Source organism: Rhinolophus ferrumequinum, chromosome 23 (genome assembly GCF_004115265.2).
Source record: "Rhinolophus ferrumequinum isolate MPI-CBG mRhiFer1 chromosome 23, mRhiFer1_v1.p, whole genome shotgun sequence".
NCBI classification, from domain to species: domain Eukaryota; kingdom Metazoa; phylum Chordata; class Mammalia; order Chiroptera; family Rhinolophidae; genus Rhinolophus; species Rhinolophus ferrumequinum.
The window spans coordinates 25986341-26007928 of NC_046306.1; the positions used below are offsets into that span (position 1 = coordinate 25986341).

The following is a 21588-nucleotide window of genomic DNA, read 5'->3' on the forward strand; positions in this document are numbered from 1 at the left end:
CTCTGAGTCCATGGTAAGACTATGCATGCAAAATGCTACACAGAGAAGTGAAGAGTCGTGGCCAGTAGGTCAACCTACTACATCCTCCCACCTGGAACACTTCCTTGGGGATATATGACCCATTCCTTCTAGAACTTCTTTACAAACTCTCTCATGGCAGAGACTGCAGCCTGTTACTCCCAAATCACTTTCCTACCTTTCCTGTGTTCATAGCTAGAACACATTTCCCAGCCTCTCTTGTAGTAAGGTATGATTATGTGACTGGTTTTGGCCAATGGTATGTGAGTAGAAATAATGTCATTTTTCAAGCTGAGGCTTTCCAATGCTGCTGGCTTTCCAATAACTACAGACCCTAATGGTTGCTGGAGGCACAGGTTGGAATGAACCTAGATCACTGAATATGGAGGAAAGCCGTTATCAAATGGGAACGCCTCTTTATTGTGTGGATAAGAAATGAATTTCTATTATGTTTGAACCATTGTATTCTTGGATCTCTTTGTTACAGCATTACTATAAGTAACACACTTCTTAAAGCCCTTATTTGTTACTCTGCCCTCATAGCGTAGGGCAACCCAGCTCCCTGTGATGGAGATTGTGGAAGTGCTTTGTAAACTGTGAAGTGTTCCACACACGAGAAGTCTGAATGTGATTAGTGCTTTCCTAATGTTTTAACAGAAAAATGGGATCTAAGTCAGCTATACTGATGTAGCAGAGACGGATGCTAATAATTACTTCTAGAGGGGGTATGACATCACTTTCCACACACTTTATTCTTTTTAATCTTCATCGGTTTAGACATCACTTTCACACACTTTATTCTTTTTAATCTTCATCGCAATCCTGAGTGGTAGGTTTTTTATCTTTACCTCCGTTTTAAGGATGACAAAAGGGCATCTGCCAAACTTGCTCAGGGCCTCACAGCTTGTCAGGTGCCTGAACCTGACCTTTCCCTCCTTGTTGTTCTGGGACGAAACAATGAAGGATTGTTTTAGCTCTAATCCGTTTCGCACCAATCAGGCTCCAAAGGGTCCCTTGAGGGGATAGGAAAACAGGTTTCACCCAAGGCTGCTGACGCTGGTGATGTGATTTGTAAGAAGTGTTTAAATTTGGGGACCTAGTTGAACCTGCCTACCTCAGGAGTCTGTTCTTAAGAATAAGAGGGAGGTATTCTTTGGTGTTTCTACTTTGTGGTCCATGGCTAACGAGGAGTCCCTCCTTTCCTGTGTGCTAATTTATTATAGGTTGAATCATGCCCGCCTCCCCTCCCCCGCATAGACAGGTTGAATATGTTGGAGGTATGTTGGAGTCCTAACCCCCAGTACCTCAACATGTGACCTTATTTGGAGAAAGGGTCTTTATAAAGGTAATCAAGTTAAAATGAAGTCATTAGGGTGGGCCCTAATCCACTGGTGGGCTTTTAAAAAAGGGGAAATTTGGACACAGAGCTAGGGACTTGCACACAGGGAGAACTCATGTGAAGATGAAGGGATGAAGGCAGAAATTGGGGTGATGCATCAACAAGCCAATGGACACCAAAGATTGCCAGCAAACCACCCGAGCCAGGAGAGAGGAATGGAATTCTCCCTCACAGGACGAACAACCCCAGATGACACGTTGACCTTGGATTTCCAGCCTCCAGAACTGTGAGACAGTACATTTCTGTTGATTAAGCCACCCAGTTTATGGGACTTTGTTGTAGCCGCCCTAGCAGACTAATACCACACTCCACTCTTCCTAACAAGACATGGAGTCAATTCACCCTCTCCTTAAATCTAGGCTGGCTTTGTGACTTTCTTTAGCCTGTAGTATGTGGCAGAAATCATATATTGGCAGTGCTGGGCTTAGGTTTAAGATGCCTAGCAGCTTCCAACTTTACCCTCCGGGAAGCAAGGCTGCCATGTAGTAAGAAGTCTAGGTCATCCTGTTGGAGAGTCACATGCAGAGAGAATCCATTTGGACTATTCCAGGCCCACCCATGTTTCCAGTTGTTGTCCTTAGTCAACGTCACATACAGCAGAAGAACTGTCTAGCTGAGTCCAATCAACCCAAAGAGTTGTGAGAAATAAGAAATCATTGTTGTTTTAAGGTACTAAGTTTTGAGGGTTGTTTGTTGGGTAACAATGGACAACTGAAATGTATTTTGGCAAGTACTCCAGCACCTCTGTCACTGTTGAAAGTTCTCCCAAGAAAGAAGGATGTTCCAAAGATACTGGGCATCCCTGAAACCCGACGAAGGTCCCCAACAATGGCCTATATATTTTTTGTGAACTTACTGTTTGTTTGGCACACAGCTCTGGGTCCATTCACCTTCTGATTGTATACAGTACCCTGATACCACCCTTCCTCACTCTCCATCGCTGTGGTTTGGATGGGAGTGACGTCAGGGTTGGGCATGTGATTCAGGCCCAAACAATGATATGTGATCCAGTCAGAGCCAACTTGGTGTAACCTTGGCTTATTGCTGGGACAGCTGAAAGAAATGTGGACTTGGGCTGTGAAGATGGAGCTGCTGGCAGCCATCTTGCTGCTGCAAGAAACAGAGAAAAGAGATGAGGAGAGGAAGACTAAGTCTTGGTATTTTTTGAGCCTCTTGATACCAGGATCAGTCATACCATTGGAGTCTTTGCTTCTGTGAGCATATAAAATTCCTGTTTGCTTACACCAAGACAACGTGAGTGGTTTCCCATCATTTGTAATCCATCAAGTCTATACTGATGTTCTTATTTAATACTCACAACTCTTTGGAGTAGGTACTACTTATTAACCCCATTTTACAGATAAGGAAACTGAAGCACAGGGAGGGCACATAGAGGCAGAATTCAAATCCTGGAAATGTAATCCTGAGAGCCCACTCATAGACATTTTGCTTTCCTTGGTGACGGGGAAGGATTCACAGAAGAGGGTGTGACATTTAACTCCAAGGGAATACATGGGCTTGTCAGGAGCAGGGAGGAAGACTTCTAGGTGGAGGGAATAGCTTGGACAATGACAAGGCTTTTTCTGCTGAGAAGAAACCTCAACTGGAATTCACCATACACGTGCCCTACAGCCTATTGTGGAGGAGAGACTGTTCTGTGATGTGACTGCTGCCAGACCCACCGGATAGATCTGAAACAGGAATTGCTTCCTAAAAATCCCCTCAGAGAGCTCTCCCCTTCCTCTGTGCCCCAGATGTGCTGGTTCCGGAACAGGCCTTTGCCCTACCAAGTACATAAGGCTTTTCCCACTGTCCAGAGCGAGTCACGTATCAGTACCCTTATCTTTTCTGCCCCATTCTCTATATAATTCTTAGGGCCTGCCATGTCGCCCAGAGAATATCCACGTCATTTTGCTGCTGCCCACGAGGAGCCTCATGTGTAAATTCCCTTGCGTTTGCCTGGAGAAAATTTTCCAACACCTGAACCCAAGTGGGTCCTTTCTGCGGGGGAGCATCAAATTCCAGTACTGCTGGGACGCCTCTGTCCTCCTGGTCTCTGGACCCATGGGGACCTATGCTCTGTCCTGGGGCCTGTGGGTCCCCTGTGGAGTCTGGGTTAGGTGAGGCACTTTCCTCAGCCTGAAAGACAGTTCAGGGCAGGGGCCTGGCTTCCACTGAAGACTTGCTCTCCTAGGACTGGGTCTCTATCAGCTCCAGGAAGCCCTGGAGATGCTCACTGGGTTAAATAGAAGGCAATTGTCAGAGACCGAGCGATCCCTCTCTCCCTTTACCCCCTTAAACTAGAACAAATGAAAAACGGTACAGGGACCAGAGCAGTGCTTGCAGAACCTCAAACCGAAAACAAATAATTTTTATTATTTATTTATTTTTTTTTTAAGGAAAAGAAAGGGACCCTCACACTTGTATTTGCTTCGGTTTTTATTCGAGGATGAGGCAGTGGGTGCCAGTGAAAGATATTTTCTTAAAGAGGCTACTTCCACTGACAGCCCATGGGCTGCGAAGGGACAGGCTGTGGCGATTTGAGTGCCCTCCTACCCCCTGCTGTTGCCGGTTTGAGATTGATTCTAGGAGGCTAGGGGGTGGGGTGGTAGATACGGCAGCGCTGTTGGGGAGAAAATGAGATTGCGGGTGGCCCCAAACCCTGGTCTGAGGGAGTGAAGACAACTCTGGGACGAGAGAGGTGCGCCCCTTCCTTTCGAAAGGGCGATTCCAAACTCTGCGGGTAAACTGAGGCCCCCGTCCTAGCGCTGTTGGATGCCTCGATCCAACCGCTGTTGGATGCCCAGGGTGGGCAGGGCTGGGTCCGCTACTTTTCTTTCCGGGATGGGTGGGGACGTTTGGCGCTCAGCTTGACGGCAGTAGAGGGCTGTGGGGCCCTGGTGGGAAGCGCCACGCTGGGGATCGGAGGCCCGGGCACCATGGTCCGCGGTCCCGGCGGCCACCAGCTTCCCCGCCTCCGGCGGGGCGGGCCCGGGGAGGAGCTGGGTGCGTTCCCGCCCCGAGGCGGAGCGGGGGCCGGGCCGGAGCGGACCGGGCGGGGTGGGCTGGGGACACTAGGCGGAGCGGGGCCCCACACAGGCCGCGGCGGCTGGCTCGGGCCCCTACGGTCCCGGTGGCGGCTGGAGGAGGAAGCCAGGCGGTTGAAGAAGGAGGGGAGGCGGAGGAGGCCGAGGCTGGAGCGCCGCTCGCGGCAGACTCACTTCCCGGGCTCAGCAGGGAAAGGTACGGCGCGCCGGCTCTCCGGCCCCAGCCCCCGGCACCCGGCCCTCGTTGGGGGTAGGCAGGGGCTGCGGCAGTGACCGGGGGTGAGGGCCCCGGAGCAGCCCCGAAGGCTCGGCCGGCCCGGGGCTCCGGCAGCCAGCGCGGTGCTGGGGCCGGAGGGCTAGGTGCGCGGCGTTCCCCGAGGCTTGCGGAGAGCTGTGGGCGCCGCGCCCACCTCGCCGGCGTCGGGGGAGGCGGTGGTCGGACCCCAGGGACCGTGATCTCGGGAGGGGGCTGCGCGAGCCCGGCTAGCGCGCCGGGGTGGAGGGCAGGCCGGCCCCTGCGAGCTACGTGCGGCTGGGGAGCGCCCCGGGCGCTCGGCAGGCGCGCTCCGTGGGCGCAGACAAAGCCGGGCGCCGACGCCCCGCGACGACTCGGGCGGTCCAGAGGGTGGGCGCTGGGGAGAGAAGAGAAGGCTGCGGGGCGACGGCTGGGACACGGGTTGAGGCTGGGCGGCCCTCCCTCCGGACGTACGGGTAGTCTCCTCGCGGGCGCTGCGGTGGGGAGCAGCTCTCTCCAATGGGCCAACTAAGGGCTCACGGGCTGCGCCAGGCTTGGTGATAACCACGCTCGGAAAGGGATAGTGTGTTCGAGAGCTCACTTTGGGGGAGGGGCTGAGGGAGGTCACTGCTCTGGGTTGGGGGCTGAGGCCCTGATGGAGCCGGTGAGGGTCCCGTGGACCCCTTCCGAGCTTGCACCAGGATGGGGCGCCGCCTGATGAAGTAAGCACAGTGGCTGGACCGTATGGTAAGATGTGTCCACAGGTTGTTTGCAGAACCTGCTGGTGCTGGCACATCCCATGCCAGTCCGTGGGAGGGCCACTTGTCCAAGCAGTGAAACAAGGCAGGTGCCTCAGGGGTCACTGGAGTGGGCACGAATGGAGGGTGTAGGCGTGCATCTGAAAACGTGTACAGTGAAGGCCCCACATGTGTATTCTGCTTCCTTGGCCCCGCTTCCTCTCTCCTTCTCCCTTGTTAGGGGTAGGAAGCATCCCAATTCCTGCCACAGGCCCATGCCTCCACTGGGCCCCAACATGGTCCACTCCCACTCCCGTTTTCTTCAGTTACTTCTCTCTCTCGTGTAAGAAGTGGCTTCTTTCCCTCTTAATCATTCACAACAGTATAAGAACATACTTTGGCGCCCCCCTCCATCCCCACCCCCTATTTCATAGTCCCCTTTTTGCCTTTGTTCCTCATTCTCCCCCAGCAACAGACCCACTTCTCCACTCCTCACAGCAAAGCTTCTCCAGGGAGCTGTCTGTACTTGCTCCTCGGAAGCACATCCCTTTGGTGCCTCAGCCTACTTGACCTGGCTTCTGTCCCACCACTTCACTGAAGCTGCCCCAGTCAAGGTCTCGAGTGATTCTCTTCCCACTCCCACCAGGTCTTCCTTGACCTCCCTTTGTCTTGTTGGTCATTCTCTTCTTCTAGAACCAGTAATCTCTCTCGGCTTCTCCTGGTTTTCTTCTCTTTCCCTGGCTAGTTCTTTCTTAGTCCTCTTTGGGGACAACTTAACTCAGCTCCGAATGTTGGAGGATCTCAGGGCTCTCTCCTCAGCCCCCTCATCTTTCCTGGCTCCCTTCTCTTACATATCCCACATGTTCTCATTCTTTCTTAGGATTTTTAAAATCAAGCATTAATTTACAACAATACAGATCCTAAATGTCCATCATTTTCATTCTTCTGATTTTAAGTAGCAAATTTTATCCCTAGCCTCTCTATCCAACGACCCATCTGATGATTTATGGTGTCCTGGATGTGTCATAGGTATGAAAAACTTCACACGGATGAAACAGAAGCCTGACTGCTCTCCCCAAACATGACCCTCCTCAAGCCTTCTCATCTCAGTAAACACACTCAGCTTTAAAGACAGGAAACAAGGTGGCATCAGCTCCCCGCTTTGTCTCCCTCCTCACATCCAGTCCAACAGCAAATCCTTTTGGTTCTTTCTGCAAAATCTATCTCAGGCCTGTTCATCAAACTCTGACTCCACTTCTACCACCCTCGGCTACTGCCACAGGCCAAGCTACCTTTTATGTCTTGCCTGAATGTTGTTAGTAGTTGCTGTCTGCTTTCCCTAAGTCCGCACTTGCCCTCCTCTAATCCATTTCAACAGAGAAGTATGTAGGAAAATATTGATGAGATAATCTCATTCCTCTAAATAGCCCTCCATAACTCTCTGTTGCACTTGGAATAAAATTTCAAAACTTTCCCAAGGCCTATCAGACCCTCCATGATCTGGACCCTTTTGACCTCTTCCAGCCTTGTCCTTTTGCATTCTTCCTGTCAGCCACACCTGAATCACTTTGCCTTTGAACTTCCGAAACCTTTTCCTGCCCTAGGGCCTTTGCTTGTGCTGTTTTCTCTGCGAAGAATGTTCTTCCAGAGTTTTCTACTGGGCTAGCTTGGCTCCTCCTTATTTTTCAGGTCTCACCTTAAATATGCCTTTCTCATATGCCTTCCCAGTCTTGGTAGAGGGTCCCTCTCTGGCCTGTAATTAATTCATCATAGCACCTGCTTTACTTTCTTCCTTAGATTTATCACAGTCCGTAACCATTTGTTATAGTTGTCGTTTTACTTCGTCCGGCTTCTCAAGGGCTAGAACCTTGACCGAACGGCCCACTGCTGTATCTGGAGCATCTAACACAGTACCTGGCACGTAGCTGCTGTTCAGGAAATCTTGCGCCAGGTAGGAAGGTCTCGGCTGGGCTGGGCAAAAAGAGGGGGGTATTGCCATCAGCTCAGGAGCCCCCTTTAAACCTCAAGTGACAATGAGGATTTTTATTTTTTTTCCACAAAAACAGTTGTGCAAATGGCTGCAAGAATCCGAGGGGGCCAGTCGGGTGTGGAAAAGGGAAGTGAAGAAGGTACAAGTGTCTTGAAGGCAGGCCCGTATGCCTAGGGGGAAATTGGGGACCTGGGGGATGTGGAGTGGTGTGGGTAGCTGTGGGTTGGGAATAAATGACTTCCTTTGCTTTCTTTGGTGGAAATCCAGGCTGGGTTAACAGAGGGGTGTGTGTGTTCTCTAACTCAGGAGATGAGAGCGGCCTGGGCAGCTGGGGATTTATTTCAGGCTACTTTCTTGGGTGACTGCTGGGTGCCTAGCCTTGGGGGACAGGGAGTTGAAAGGGAGGAAGAAGCGGGGACTGGGTATCTCTCTATAGACCCTTGTCTTTCTACCTACAGCTCTCTTCTTTGCATAGAGGAACCAGCTGAGAATTGAATTGTGTGGCTGGTGCTGTCAGAATGGAGGGCTGAGAGCCAGGAGACCTCAGATCTGGGAGGGAGGGGAACTGGGTGCTGGCCAGGCAGACTGGTGATGGACCAAGATGGTGAGCACTGAAACTAGGGGATGGAGGTCCAGATCTAGAATTGGGCTGGCATGCCTAGGAAAGGCTTTGAACTGGGACAGGTGGGAGCAAGGAGGGTATCCTGGGTGGGAGAAATCAGGTAGAGGCTAAGAGGCTGGGCCAGGGCTCTCGTCTATTCAGTGGGTGCCAGACAATGTTCTAAGGACTGTGCAAGTATTAACTGCTTTAATCATCTTAACAGTTCTCTAGGGTAGGTCTTATTCCCATTTAACAGACGGGAAGACTGAAGCACAGTAATACAACACAGTAGCGACAGAGCGAGGATTTGAACCCACTCAATCTGGCTCCAGAATCCAAGCTCTAAAGCACCTCATTCTACTACTACTCTCTTGCCTCTCAGATACGGCCCAGCTGAAGTCGTCTTAACAAACAAGTGGTTTTCCCAGACTTCCTGAGATGCCTGGCCTTGGGGACTGGGGAGGTAGGAAAGAAGTCATGCCCTCTAAAGTAGAAGGGGTCCTTGCTCAGAGTGGGCAGCTGAGTTTCTCTGTTTCGTGTACTACCTTTTCTTCCAAGAGGGGCGTAGGCCCAGGCCGAGTAGTTGGGTATCATGCACATTGTGATTTCAGGGTGCTGGGGAGGTCAACTGCTTCTGGTACAAAAACAACTCTGCTTGAGATGCTACCATTACCATGTTTCCCTGAAAATAAAACCTAGCCAGACAGTCAGCTCTAATGCGTCTTTTGGAGCAAAAATTAATATATTATATTATATTATATTATATTATATTATATTATATAGACTGGGTCTTATACTAAAATAAGACTAGGTCTTATATTAATTTTTGCTCCAAATCATTAGAGCTGATTGTCCGGCTAGGTCTTATTTTCGGGGAAACACGGTAGAATGTCACCCCTCTGGGTATAGCATTGCCTCACTTCTCTCTTCGTCTGCCTCCAGCGAGCCAGGGAGGTCAGGTAGGAGCTCTGCAGATAAACTGGCCTGTTTTGGATTCCGTCTAGGATATCGTGAGGTTAAATTTCAGACTTGGCCTTGGGAAGCCTGGATGGGGGTCAGGGTGGGGATGGGTTGAATGTGGGAGCTGAGCTGGGGGAACAGAGAACTGGGACCTGCTGAGAGCTTACTGTACCTCACTGGTGGTCCTGTCCTTACCTCTTTTAGTCTGTCTGTAAAATGGGATTAGGAGGCTTTCTCCCCGTTTTCCCCAGAGGTTGTGGAAGCCGGGAACTCCTTAAGGTGACGTGCTTGAGCGTCTTCTTACAGACCCAGTGTGAAGGACTTCGCATGGGACACCAGCCCTGAGGAACAGGGCCAGGAAGGAGGGAGCCAAGAGGAAGGTGTGGCAGCCCTGTCCTGCGAGGCTTTCCTGTTTGGTCACGAGAATGCCTCTGGGCAGGTGACTTGGGCTCCCAGGGGCCTGGCTGGCGGGCCGAGTGACGATTTGCTGAACACACAAGGATGGAGTCTCTTCGTTCCACATTCTGAACCCAGAGTTTAAGGGATCTGCTTATCTATCTTGATAGATTCTGCCAGCCCTCCAGGAAAAGAGGGAGACAGAGTTGGTGGCTTCTCTTCTGCATTTTGGGAAACTGAGGCACAGAGCAAGGACATTGCTGCTGGAAGCTCAACTGGCCCATGGTTCTGGCAGGGAGTATGCAGGAGGCTTAGCCACGCTGCCCAAGTCTCTGTCTGCTGCTTTGAGATGAAGGTTGTGGCAGAGCTAGAAGCTGGCAGGCTAGAGCGGAGGGTGGGCTTCTTGACAACTGGATGCTGGGCCTTGTTACCTTTGGTCATCATCTGGCATCTCTAATGCCCCGGCTTGGTACTCACAGCCACTGGGAACACAGGACAGGATCCCCACTCTGTAAGAAATAAGAGTGAGCCATGCTGGGTGTGATATAATAAGGTGCAGTTCAGACCAGCTTCCTGGAGGAGGAGGTAGTGCTTTTAGAGGGTCCTGAAATCTTGGGTGGCTTTGGCTGACAGTGGTGGTGATGACATTCCCAAGACAGAGGGGAAGCCCAAGCCTGAAGAAGTGGGTTAAAGCCAGGCTGGGGAAGGCCTTGACTGCTAAGCTGCTGAGTCTGGACTTGATTCACTAGGCCCTAGGGAGCCATTGAAGGTTATAGGCTCCGGGTGCAATGACTTGATTGGAACAGTGGCCTATAAAAGTGCTTCTCAAACTCTAACATACACAGGGATGACCTAGGCAGCTTGTTAAAATGCAGATTCTAATTCAGCAGGTCTAGGGTGGGGCCTGAGACTCTGCATTTCTAACAAGCTCCAGGGTGGTGCGATGCTGCTGGCCCATGGGCCTTCTTTGTGTAGCAAAGGTTAAGGCTGGCAATTTGAGGGCCAGGCAGGTGCAGGTCGGGTGGGACCTGGAACAGGCAAAGAGGCCTGTCCTGGCTCCTATGGACTGTGTTTGGGGAGGTGCACAGACTGTTTGTGTTGGGCCTGAGGTGGGAGCAGGGCAGAGGGGAGTGTGTAGAGGGTGTGGGAAGCAGGGGGCTGCTCTACTGGTAGGTGGGGCTAGGTGAGGGGTCTCTGGGCCCTTGGGTCTCAGGCCAGGAGACAGGCTTGATTTCCGGGGCACCTGACTGTGAGGAACTCACAAGATAACGGGAGGGTATCTTAGGTAACTGCCCCAGGGCAGGATGACAGGCAGGAGGCACATAGGCCATCTTATCTTTGCCCACAGCTGAACCCAGCCCTGTGGGTAGCTGATCTGGGGTGAGCACTCTTCCTCCAGCCATTCACGGTGGGGCCAGGGAGATTGGGTAAACAGCTGACTTTAGCCCGACATGCCATCTTCTAAAAGCCCCCAAATTCTACTCAGCTGCTGAGCTGTACCCGGTGTCCTTTACCCCAGCCTGTGTGAGTCCTTGTAGCCACTGCCGATGGTTACCTGAGCCACTGTTGGGATCTTCTTCCACCAGGCAGCCTCCCTGGTACACCTGGACGTGGGAAGGCCCAGATGCTTCTCTCTGCTCTGCCCCTGGCTGGGCCACTACAGGCAAGTGACTGCTCCCTGCTTAGGCCACAGTTTCCTGTAAATTGAGGGATTTAGTCCTTGACCTGGGGAGCAGGGGAGAGGGTCATAGGGTTTGTTGGGGGGGGGGGAGGGGCACTGCTTCTTCCCAGAATGGCAGCTTAATACTTTTTAATTTTGTTTTAATATTAAAACTTGAATGCTAATGATAGAGTAGAATGAGCAATTTGCATGGAAGAACTGTCTAGCTTGCTTTGGGGTCTCCCAAGGTCCCTCGTTCTCTGAGCTCAGCATGGCCTGGGGAGTGGTATCTGAGGGCACTGGAGAGATGAGGTCCCTCTAGACATTGGCAGGAGAGTCGGCAGTCACCTCACCCCAAGTAAAGTGGGAAGGGCAGACACGAGGGCAAAGGTTCTGCAGCCCTGGGCAGTGCCAAGAGGGGCTCTCAGGCTAAGTTCCCCAAATGTACCACACGCCTACTAAAAGGACCGCAGGGCCCAGTGCCTGCCTGTGTGGCATTTCTCAAAGACTGTTCTGAGAAACCGCAAGGGTTCAGAGAAGAAATAAGGATAGAAACTGGGAAATTCACTCCACTGCTGGGTGGGAGATTCAAAATGCTTTTAAGAGAATTAAAGGCTCTGACAAGCCCTGCAGAAAAAAAAAATTATTTGATGTTTCCCAAATTGATTTGACCATAGAAATCTTTTTTTTTTTTTTTAAATACTTCCTAATAATATCTCTCTGACCAGGAAAACACCCAGGGGGAAGAGTTGATGTGGAAGGATGCTGCCCCACTAAAGACCACAAACGAGTGATGGGTGGGCCCAGAAGTGCCAGGGAAGGAAGGGAAGGTGGATGGATAGCTTCTTGGGGGAGGTGGACTTGGTACGATGGGTACCATTTGGAGGGTCAGTGGAAGAAAAGGGCACTGCAGAGGGAGGGACAGCCTGGAGAGGACTGGGGCCCAGAGCCAGCCCTGGGTTCTTGTGGCAACTGTTCGGCTTCACTGGGTGGGTGAGGAGGGACCTCAGAGGACCTGTCTGCTGCCTAAGACCCAATGGTAACCAGGCCCTGATCTTTGGGATTCTGGGAGTGCCTCCCACCCCACCACTCCTACCATCTCCTTGCTCTACAAATTCTCTCCCAGCTGTTCATCTCAGAGAGCAGGGTTGTGACCTCTCAGTGCCTCAGTTTCCTCATTTGTACTGTGGGAATAACATTATTTCCCTCGTAGGGTCATTGTGATATCAAATATCTCTATTGGCTGCTCTTAGTGTGACTGACATGGCTGCAGGTGGTGTCTCCAGGAGGGACCCAGGGAACCGGACAGGGGTCAGAGTCATGAGAGGCATAAAAGCCAGCCGAGAGCATGAGGAGCCTTGAGGTGGGCCCTAATTAGACCAGAAGAGTTATCTTCTGGAGAGGAGAAGAAAAGTGTGGGCGGGGGGAGCCAGGACTGACTTCCTAGAGGAGTGGCTGGCAGGATCAGGAGATTTGGGCAGAATGAAGGAATTTCTCAGGCCACTCTGGCCTCTGTGGGCCTCGTCTGAGTGTGGATTTCAGAGCCTCATGTGGGGTGCAGAAGACCGAGAGACTGAGGGCAGGGAGGAGGTGTCAGGGCTCTACCTTCATTCATTAGGCCATGGGGAGTCATCGAAGGTTTTCGAGCGGGGCAGTGGTTTGATGAGAGCAGCGCTTTAGTGAGAAACGTGGCAGGGCTGTGACGGTGGATGGGGGGGGGGGCAGGACCTCCATTGGCCTTCCTCATAGAATAGTTTGTGCCCCTTCACAACTCAAAGCACGGGCCGGGGTCGGGTTGCTTATATGACCCTTATCTTTAGATTCTCAGAGCTCTGAGTCATTTTCTCCCAAAGGTTGGGAATTTCATCCTGTTGCCTTCCTGGCAGGGTGTTGCAAGTGCAGGAAGGGGGTGGGGGGAGTTCCAGGGCCCCTGCTCCGTTCCCCACCTCCTCCCCTGTGGCGGAGGGCCTCAGTGAGTCCACCGCGCCTTGTCCCTTGCCACACCTCATTTCCTCTGAAGTGTGAGGACTCTTTGTTCAGCAGCTCAGGTGGGGGTGACAGCGTGTGGCATTTCAAACAGTGACCCAGGAGAAGTTGCTCTCCTGGTTCAGAGTTGGGCAGACAGGAGGGCCCTGGCAGAGGATGCTCAGTGAGCTTGCTTAGCCAGCACAGCTACACTCTGCTGTCCTCCCTCGCCCTCCTCCTCGTTTTTCTTCCTCTTTTCTTCCTCAAACAGTTGGAGCCCAGGGCTTTTCCTGCTGTCTCTAAAAAGGCTGGGAGGACAGGGGAGGAAGTAAAGCATTTGGGTGAGCCAGAGGAGGGTGTCCTGGACTGGGGAGGGCAGCACCCCTGCACCCTCAGTCCAGATTCCTTTATCTTCTAGCTACTTCTTGGAGGAGGGTGTTAAGGAAGGTGTGATTTAAGCCCAGGAGAAGAAGCACTTGGAAATGAACTGTAATTTATTAGAAAACAGAACAAAGAACCTAGCCACTCTCTGCCAATTTGGGGCCAAGCCTTGGCAGATCCATAGTTCCTGCCTCAGAAACTATGGCCCCATAGAGCCCGAGCTATTACCCCATTTCATAGACGGGGACACTGGGAGTGCCAGCGAATGGAATGACTGGGTCTCCAACCCCAGTTCTAGGCTATCTGGTCAGGGGCCTGTTCTTCACTTCACAGACCCCTCGGAGCCTCCCCACCACGACCAGAACTTCCCCCCCAAGCCAGGCCAGCCCAGCTCCCCGAACTCCTGACCTCAGGGAGAAGGTGCTGATGGGTGCTTTTGGACTGGCAAAAAACTAGACCTTGAGTCAGCTAGATTTTAAGATGACTCAGGCAGAGACACTCAGGACCATCAATGGACGAACGTTCTCAGGAAAGATTTTTAAATGAGGCCTTTCAATGTTAAACATACAGATCCCTTCTACTCTCTTTGAAAATTTTGGAAAAATTGATTTAAAAAATCATACACAATCAATGGAAAACTTTTGACTTAATCTGGAAAAGTAACTCAAGACAATGAACTTACTTAACTCATTCCTTGGTTTTAAAATAATGTGAAGTCTGAGCCTTAGTATTTTACTAAGTGAATTTTGGAGCGCCTTATGTCAGATGGCAGGTATGGGACCTCTCTGAACCTTGGTTTCCTCCTCTGTAGGATGAAGGTATTGACATGAGGATTCACTGATATATTCCACGTGAAATGCTTAGCTCTCTGTTCTGTACCTCAGACGTTCTCAGGGAAAAATAGTGATAACAATGATGATAAAATTGTAAGAACAAGCGTTTCTTGACTTCAAAAGCTGGCGAATTATTGAGTCTCTCTGTGAACTCAACCAAAGGACTTGAAGAATATATTTATTGTACAGGCTCAGTGTCTTAACTGTAGGTGTTTTATAGATTAAATCGTGGGGTCAGGCCCCACGTGTGCGTTTTGAAATGAACACCATTGGCTTTTCAGACTTGGTTCCAGCTCTTGCTGGAGTTCTGCTTCAGGGTTGAACTTGATGGAGAGGCCTTTATTGGGTGATCCTACGTTAGGAGATCCTGTGTTACCGTGTTTCCCCGAAAATAAGACTGGGTCTCATATTAAGTTTTGCTCCAAAAGACGCATTAGAGCTTATGTTCAGGGGATGCCCTCTTAAAAAATCATGCGAGGTCTTATTTTCCGGTCCGGTCTTATTTCCGGGGAAACACGGTAGGATTTGTTAGAAGAGCACAGTGACACCATCCTGAAGTTACCAGGTGGGTAAAATCTTGGGCCACTGAGAGCGGTGACAATCTAGAGGGAAGTATGAGTTAGTTGCTCTTAGAATTTGTGTGTGTGTGTGTGTGTGTGTGCAGGCACAGCAATTAGACCACTGTCCCTGTCCCTGTTTATGGAGGATGAAGCCAAGGGCAGAGGCCTGTGGCCTGGCGTAGTGTAGTGCCTGGCAAGCCTTGAGCCAGTCCCCATGGGGCAGGGAGACTCGGGTGGCCTGAAGCCGACCCCACCATCACCCTGAGCAGGAGGCAGGTGGCCTCCCCTTGGCAGCCCTAGGTTTTGGTGGAGCAGCCAGGCTTGGGGACACCTCATGCAGGGCAGCCCCAAGTGCTTGGCACAATGTGTGTAGTGTCAGTGTGTGGGGAGGGGTGGGACAGGAGAAGTGGCAGGCCAGGGCTTTCCTCGTGCCTGCTGCCCCTGGAGGCTGATGGGGGCCTGAGAACCGAGGAAGTGCTGGGGAGAAAGAGACGAGCTCTCAATGTTGTCCAGCCCTGCTCTGCCTTCACTCTGTCCGGGTGGCCTCCATCACATAAGTGAACCTCTGTGAGCCTGTTCCCTTCTCTGTAAAATGGGTCCCCGGGTGTTTGGGAGTATTAAATGATGGCATGAACAGAGGCTGCTCAGCACGGGGCCTGGTGCAGGAAGGACTCAATAAACAGAAGTTTGCTATGAGGTTCATATGGTACCTACATTTTGGGGAGATGCTTTTGTTTTCCTTTTTGCCTTTTGTTATCATGCGTGCCACCTTCACTCTGTGATAAACTGTGCTGAGTGGGGGCCATAGGAGAGGGAGCTTTATGAGAAAAGAGTTTACAGTGGAGGGGACCCCTTCCCACAAAACCTGCCTGGAATCAGCAAGCCTTGGACACTCAGCTCTCCAGTCAGGGCTGCAGTGTCTCGTTGGGGGCAGGGAGCACGGGTCCTGGGCTGGGCAGAGTGGGGACCCCGTGGCTCTGGAGAGAGGATGGGCTTGCAGGAGAGCTCCCTCCTCCTGGGGGCTGGAGCTGAAGCACAGACAGGCTTTGTGCAGAGTCACGAGGGGCCAGCAAGGGGGAACTGCGCCCGGGCTTGAGTTTGTCTCACAAGCCTCAGTTCTTGTCAGTGGTTTTGAAAGAGTCGGTGGAAAGTGCTGACTGGGCAGCCCCCTTCACCCTGGAATTGTGGGGCTGTGGCTCCTGGCAGGGAGAGGGGAGAAACCTGGCAGGGAAGCCACCTCCTCCTCTGCCAGCTTACACCTCCCTGGCTTCAAGTGCTCCAGGTGCAGAATAGGTGGGGACGCTAACCCAAGTCATGGGCCGGTCAGGGTGGTGCCTGCAGGTGATGCCGGAAGAAGGGGGCTGGGCGCGGGGCTCTGGACCATGTGTTTGGGGGTGTGCTGGGCACTGCAATGAGAGGTGGCCTGGAAAAGCATTCTCAATGCTGGTGATAGCCCTGAGGAGAGAACTGGGCTCTGGAATTAGACCACCTGGGCCCTCCTCCCACCTGCAGGTTTTATACCAAGTTATTTGGCCTCAGTTTCTCGTCTTTCTTACCCCGCAGGCTTGTTGTCAAGGGGAAAAGGGGATAACCAGTTGACACAGAACTCGACAGGGTTTGTCCTTGAGGTGTCATGACTGGTCACCCAAGTCATCCTGACCCTGCTCTTGCTCTCACCCCCACATCCTGTCCTTCAGCACGTTCCCAGGGGGTCACCATAGCACTGTCACCCTCTGATCCCCTCCTGCCTGTCACTTCCTCTGCTCCGTTGTCACCTTATCAGAGAGGCTTCCCTGACGTCCCCACACAGAGCAGCTGCCTCTCCCCTCAACCTGCTTTTCTTGTAGCACCTGTCATCCCCGAGCTGTTAGATCCTCCATGGGGAGCCCTCTGGCTGCTGCTGTATTCTGAGTGCCCGAGTAGTACTCACTAAACTTTTTGTTGTTGTTCTTGTTGTTTCTATTGTGGGAAAATGTACATAACATCACAGTTACCATTTTAACCATTTTTAAGTGTACAGTAGTTCCCCCATTATCCACAGGGGATATGTTCCAAGACTCCCAGTGTTTGTCTGAAACCAGAGATTGTACCAAGCCGTCTGTTACTATGTTTTTTTTCCTTATACATACATATCTATGATAGAGTTTAATTTATAAATTAGACACACTAAGAGATTAACAACAATAACTAATAATAGAATAATTATAACAAAATATTATCATAAAAGTTTGTGAATGTGGTCTCTCTCTCCCTGTCAAATATCTTATTGTGCTATACGTACAGTGTGGATGTAGTGGACAAAGGGATGATTCACATCCCAGGCAGGATGGAATGGGACGGCGTGAAATTTCATCACACTGCTCAGAACAACGCACAATTTAAAACTTATGAATTGTTTACTTCTGGAATTTTCCATTAAATATTTTTGGATTGCTGTTGACCATAGGTAACTGAAACTGGGAAAGCAAAATTGTGGATAAGGCGGGACCCCATGATGTCATGTGTCCACCCAGACTTCTCACTGCACTGTGCACTGGCCCTACAGTGCCTGCACTGTTTGCTGAGTGACTGTGTGACCGTTCTGCCCACCCCCTCCCACTTTGTCTGGAGAGTTGGGACTGCAGGTGATACCTGATGAAATGGGGTTGGGAGAGGGGCCACACTCCACACTGCACTGCCTGTGAGGTCTTGTGTTCTCTGGGGACCTGGGGCCACTTTGCCCTTTCTCCTGGGCGTGCCCCTACAAGGGTGAGCTTACGTGTGTGGCTGACTTACTTGGGGAAGCTCAGAGCAAGCCCTCCAGGCCCGCACTGTAGCTTGGGTGGTGGCTGCTGCAACTGCAGAGGAATGTCAGGTGAGACTGACATTCAGCAGGTTGAGTCCTGGAGGGAGGGAAAAGCGATGTTGAGAATTGATCTTGTAAGCAACGCCTCTGAGCCTTTGCACATGCCATTCCCACCGCCTGGAACTCATTTCTCATGTCTCTCGTGGAAATCTCATCTGACCCCTCTCCCTGCCCCCATTAAGTGCCCCTTCTTATCTTCCTCCACATTCTCTGTCACAATCCATCCTTATCAAGTCCTTATCACTATGTTGTACTTATGAGTTAACTGGCTGTGGCCTTGTTTGTTTAATTCATTGCTGTATTCTCCCCAGGGCTGTGTCTTGGGGGAGACAACACATATAAATCTTTCTAAAGATACCTAGGACCCCAGAGAGCGCAGAGCAGGTATGATGGCAATTCCCATTTTACAGATGAGGAAACAGAGTCTTCCCCAAGATCACTCAGAGCTAGACCCCATCCTGTACCCGGAGTCCTCTCCAAGGGCAGAGGTTGTCCCTATCTGGCTTGAGGTGCATTACAGGTATGGAATGAAGAGCGCTTAGGGAGCTGGGCAGCTGCAGGGGAGTAGGGATAGAGGGAGACCCTCAGTTTAAGGGGATTGGGGGAGTGGACCTTGGGCACTTCCTGTCCTGCTGCTCTCTCTGCCTCCTCCTCTCCTGCACAGGCGAACACCTTGTTTTTGGGCTAGCCTGGAGCCTGCCTTTGGAGCCTGCTGCAGAGTAGTGATTCTTAACCTTGGATATATGTCACCATCATCTAGGGCCCTTAAAAAAATATCCACAATAGGACCCACTCCCAAAGAGTCTGATTTAGATGACTCAGAGTGGGGGTTGGGTATCAGTCTTTTATACTAATCTCTAGTTGCGTCTAATGCACTGGCTAGGGAAGGAGCTCCTGTCCTCTGGGCCTTGTAAGCCTGGCCCAGGCCCTCTACTCACTCCACCCCAGTCCCGAATTTCAGAAAAGAGGGAGCTGGGCCCTGAGTGAAATGGGGGGTTTACCTGAGGGTCCCCACCCTGGGGGGTTCCCCAGGGAGAGAGAACTGATGACTGTATAAGTTACCTATTGTTGCGTAATAAACTATCCTAAAACTTAGTGGGTTAAAATAGCAATAAACATTTATTATCCTCATAGTTTTTGGGAGCAGTTTAGTTGGGTGTTTCTGGTTCAGGGCCTCTCAGGGGTTTGCAGTCAAAATGGTGGCTGGAGCTGCAGTCATGTGAGGGCTTGACTGGGGCCAGAGTGTTTGCTTCCAGGGTGGTTCACTCACATGCTTTGCTAAGTGGTTTGGCTGTTGGTTGGAGGACTCAGTTTCTTGCCTGAGGAGCATCTCCACAGGGTTGCTTGAGTGTCCTCATGATGTGGTGACTGGTTTCCCCTTTAGCAAGCAGTCGAAGAGAGCAAGGTGGAAGCCACAATGTGTTTTATGAACTAGTTTCGGAAGCCACACTCCATCATTTTTACAACATCCTATTGGTTACACAGGTCCGTCTGGAAGGAGGCTGTATTAGGGCACAAGTATTAGGAGGCAAGGGTCATTGAGGGCCATCTTGGAGGGTGGTGACCACACAGATCATCCTGTCATTGCACTTACAGCGTCACAATGTTACCTGGGAGGAGCAAGCACCCCCAGTTAATGGAGGGGCCCTTCTTTCCTAACCTCTGTTCCTCCCCTGTCATCAGACCATAGCAATGTCACTGCAGGGTGGCTGGTTTCTCCGGGGCCTTCAGGTCTTGCTCTGGAGTCATCATGCGGCCCAGGGGGTGGGGGGGAGGTGTCTATGACCTCTTAATTGGCTGGATTTTCCCTAGCCCCTACAACATCTGGTGTCCTGGTCCAGCCCTCCCCACAGTCACCCCACGAGTGTGCAGAGTTGGGCCTGTAGGAATATAAAAACTACTGCGGCTACGTGCCTGGCTGTGGGCTAAGCACTCTGCATTGTCACACTTAACCCTGAGGCCGGTACTCTTTATCTTCATTGTACTGATGAGGAAACTGAGGCTCAGGTCACTCATTTAATATGTGGTAGAGATTCAAACCACTGGTGTTCAAAAACAAGTGATCTGACCCCAGACCCTATATGAAAACCATTGTGCTATAAAGTGTCCCCAAAGGAGGGGACTATTTATCAAGCAGGATCATCAAGCAAAACATAGCAAAGTATGTTTTTGTGATTATGTTTGTGTGTGTATGTGTGTGTGAGAGAGTGACGTGTATCTTTCTGAGATTTCTCAAGGGCCATGGTCTCAGAACAGGGCTGGTACTTTGTTTTGAGGCTGTTTTATTTTTCTCTAGGTCCAGCCCTTTTACGGGAACTTCCTCCCAGGGAAGTGAGTGACTGAGAGCTCCATTTCCCATCGGCCCTCTCCTGCTCACGGCCTGGTCTGCTATCCCCAAGGGCAGTCTCACACCAACATAGTCACCAGGATAATGGCCAGCTCTGTGGACTCTTGTAATTCTGTGGTTGATGACTTCCTAGAGGGGAGTCAGAGTTGGGGTGTCAGGTCCTGCTTAGAGTGAGGGAATCTAGGTCATGGAGTCTCATCCTAAGGGTTGCTAAAGGGAGCCACAGTGAAACCTGTGCCTTTAGGACTTTTCTGGGGAACACAGGAAGCTGGCTAACAGGGTCTGGGCTCGGGCCTCACTCAGGGTAGGGGTAATTATTCCCGTTTTACAGATGGGGAAACTGAGGCTCAAGTGCCAATGGACTTTCCAAAGGCCACACTGATTAGGGGCAGAGGCTACTGGCTGGGCAGTTTCATCTTCTCCAGGAGTGTCCAGGAGTGGCATAGTTATCATGTCAGACCCTGACCGCTCTCTGGGCTGAAAGGGCCTGGGGTCTGTCTGCCTCTGTAAGATCTGGGATTGAGGGGAAGAATGTGGGCCGTGCTGGCTAAGGGGTAACTGCCTACTTTGCCAGACAGGACATATGCAAGAAGACAAAGATGGGAAACCAGGGCGTGGGGTGTGACAAGCTGGGGTTGGAGATGGAAGCGGAGCTGTGCGGCTGGCCCAGAATTTGAAAGGTTCATAGGAGGTGTTTAGAACCATTATGATTGCCACCTGGTCTGATCTATTGTCAGAGCATGATCTATTCACTTGTTTTTGCTGAAGGTGGGATCTCTAAGGTGGAGTGTGGGGTAAAGCTGTTTGCGGGAGGCTATGGAGGCAGGAATGCAGTCCTCGGCTCTGTCCTGGCCCATCTCCACCTCTGTTTCTCTTTCTGGCTGCACAGTCATCAAAGCTGCCAGCTGAGCATTATTTTTGCCCATCAGAAAGACCTTACCTTTTCTCTGGCTTCTTTCTGTATTCTCTTCCCTTCTCCACCCCAACTAACCTTAATAGCCAGAGGCAGGTGGTCTCCAGGGTCTCTTCCTGCAGGCAGCTGGGGTCCTGGAACAATCCACCTGGGTCTGTTCCATCTTGCAGAGCATCGTGGGAAGTAGACGGTGCACACAGTGCTCACCTCTCCAAGAATCCCTCCCCCTCTGCCACCAGGGCCTGTGTGGGCCAAGCGTTGGATCTGTCCCCTCAAATACCCTGTCTAGCTGCGTCTCTCCATGCAGTGTAAGCTCCCCTTTTCTGAAAAGGCTCACAAAGCCTTTAAAGTTGTGCTTTTAGGGACTTTACGCATCTGGTTGTGGGGAAGAGATGTGTGGCTGACAAAAATGGAGAGAAGTCTAAGTTCCAAGAAGGAAGATGGGGCCGCCCAGAGCCCTTTCCTCACCTTGGCCCGTGAGGGCCAGTGAATATTGCTGGTGGGAGGCCTCTGAGGAATGAGGCACCCATGCCTTGTCCCTTTTATGAGCTTGGGGATGGCTGGCTAATGGCCCTCATCTCTGATGCCTGTCCCTACCCCCACAACTGGGTAGGATGGTCCGGCTGAGACAGTATTGAGGGCAGTGTGATGGACGTCAGGGTCAAAGTCCAGTCTGATTTTAGGGCTGGGGCCATGGCTGA

At 51.4% G+C, this 21588-nt stretch overlaps 1 protein-coding gene across 5 annotated transcripts in view; it reads left to right on the top strand.

Moving 5' to 3' along the window:
- The first annotated feature begins 4452 nt into the window (after positions 1-4452).
- SMOX (spermine oxidase) overlaps positions 4453-21588 on the top strand; it is a 35150-nt gene continuing 18014 nt past the window's right edge. The window contains exon 1 of one of the 5 annotated variants that reach the window (XM_033095055.1): positions 4453-4660. The gene's annotated coding sequence lies outside the window, so the exon portion shown is untranslated. Of the gene's footprint in view, positions 4661-9594; positions 9733-10777; positions 11047-21588 lie in introns of those variants that run through there. The other 4 variants (XM_033095059.1, XM_033095058.1, XM_033095057.1 and 1 more) reach the window with 4 other exon arrangements.